Raw genomic sequence first — 2,407 nt, forward strand, 5'->3', positions numbered from 1 at the left:
TCAATGGTGGGGTGTGTCATTGATGACGGTGGTAATACTGATGGTAAGAGCCATGTGCTGGTGGTGCTAGCGATGATGACGGTGATGAACTGTGTCCTAGAGGTGATGATGGTGGCGATGGTGGTGGGGATAGTAGAAGGCATGATGATGGTGATGGCGGATAGGTAGCATGATAGTGGTAAAGGTGGAGTGGTGATGGTGGTGGTGGTGGTGGTGGTTATGATGGTAGGGATAGTATGTGGTATGGTAACGGTGGTGAAGGATGGAGGTGGTGGTGATCATGGTCGGTGGCGTGATGGTGGCGGTGATAGTGGGTGCTGATGTTGGCCATGGTTGGTGGTGTTGAGGTACAATCAATCCTTTTTCTCCCAGGAGACCCTTGGGATTCTTACACAAATTGTGCAAATTTCCCTCAGACCTCTGCATGCTACAAGAGCAGCAGTTTCCTCAGTCAAATAAAAGGTGTTTTCCCCATGGCAGGGGCACCCCTAGCTTACAATCCCTAGCAAGGAGTAACCTTGAAGATTTGCTTTACTGTGACTTGACAGCTTCTTTTACTGAAGAAGAGGGGAAGAAAATCTTCGGTGGGCCACCCCACTACCCATTTTTAGTTTACCACAATTTTTAGTTAACTCAATTTTTAGTTACTATAATAAACTATGTATAGTTTTTATTCCGTCTTATGGGTTTAAACATCCCTCATCAGACCTGTACTTGCCCAAATAAAGTCCCTAAAGTCTCTTTGGGTATTAAAGATAGGGAGCCTGAGCAAGATGCACCCAATAGACAATTATGCAATGAGGAGTCTGGTGCCCTGAGTGACAAGCAGTCCCTCCCCTAGGCTCCCTCTATACCCCCAGATTGAACCTGTTTACAGGCTAGCTTTCCTGAGTCTTTTGCTATAACTCCCATTCCCTGATTGCTTACTATGTCTCAGACATCATGTGAGGTGCTTCATATAAATTATCTCAATGTAATTCTTAACAATAATGGTATAAGAAAGGTAGTATTATGCCCACTGTAAAGATGAGGACACTGAGGCTCAGAGAGGACTGGTAACTCGTATGAGATCACACAGCTAAGAAGTGGGCAAGGCCCTACACGTACTACTGTGTCTTACCTCATTGTCGCAGCTTACTCCATCGCAGAATGAAACACTCAACATGATGTTTTTAACCCAGCCAGGGTGCTTGGAGCAATAATGGATTTTTTTTTTTTCGCCCCAAAGCCCAGTGTACTAGTAGAGGTCCTTTGTAAAATACAGAACGACAAGGATCCACCCCCGTTATGCAAGTTTTCAATGTCCGGTTAAAGTCAACATAGAAAAAAAAAAAGTGTAGTTCTGTGACTAGAAATCAAGTCATTCAGGAACCACTCCCAATGAAAAGATTCTATTCCTTTTGATCAAGAGTGACCCTTCAGAATAATAAAGAGGAAAGGCTGATTTGGAAGGTGTCTATGTTTTTCTATTAATTTCTATTTTAAAACAAATATTTAAAGAGCTTTCTTTTTGGAACATGTTTTGTTCAAAGAACTTCCTTTCATAACAAAGCCACAGGTCTTCCTTGAGGAACTGAGGAAAGGAGGCATCCGCCAAGGCTGATGGTCTGAAGCAAGGTCAACTTGGAGCAAAGATTGGAGGGTAGAGTGAGACAGACAACAGGACGGTTTTCTCTCTCTCTCTCTCTCTCTCTCTCTCTCTCATCTATCTATCATCTATTTTTCACGTTTCAGATATTTATTAATCGGTGTAAACCCTAACATAATGCACTATCACGATTTTGTGCATTTGGAGGGAAAATGTTTCCTGGTTAAGTGAAAAAGTATGCCGATGGCGTCTGGAAGGCCTTCATTCTAAGCAGCTTTATAGTGAAACATTTCATTTAGAAGCCTGGACCTTCTTTCCTCAGTTTGCTGTAACCTACCTTCTCTGAGAAGAACTCGTATAGGTCATTGGGACCCAGTTAGTTCCAGGGTTCTGGGTGATTCATTCTGTACTAACAGACATCTGGATTGAATAATGCCAGGTGCCAGATATACAGCACTGCTCCAGTACCTCCAGCTCCAGTAAGTCTAGGGGAATCACGCTTGGACACTTCTTGGCCTGACCAAGGATCTGGCAGAGCTTGGTGGCGGCAGTAGTCTTGGGTCCCGAAGCAGAGAAAAACAAAACCGCAAGGTCCGGAACCAGGTAGTACCATGGTACAGTTTTCGAAAGCTAGCAAAAACTGGGTTGTTTTTCCCACTCGCAGCTCAGCAAGTCCATTTTGATTTGGGTCATACTTGAAGACAGGAGAACAAGGAAGGCCATAGAACCTTTGAGGTAGAACCAAATATTAGACAGCTTGACCCCAAGGGAAACCTGAAGAGAGTTGCAATGACTACATGAAGGGAAGGAGGGAGGGAG

At 44.0% G+C, this 2,407-nt stretch overlaps 1 pseudogene; it reads right to left on the reverse strand.

The window, feature by feature from the left end:
* Positions 1 to 1,883: 1,883 nt before the first annotated feature.
* LOC112475949 overlaps positions 1,884 to 2,407 on the reverse strand; it is a 48,925-nt pseudogene continuing 48,401 nt past the window's right edge.

Source organism: Pteropus alecto, unplaced genomic scaffold (assembly GCF_000325575.1).
Source record: "Pteropus alecto unplaced genomic scaffold, ASM32557v1 scaffold92, whole genome shotgun sequence".
NCBI classification, from domain to species: Eukaryota; Metazoa; Chordata; class Mammalia; order Chiroptera; family Pteropodidae; genus Pteropus; species Pteropus alecto.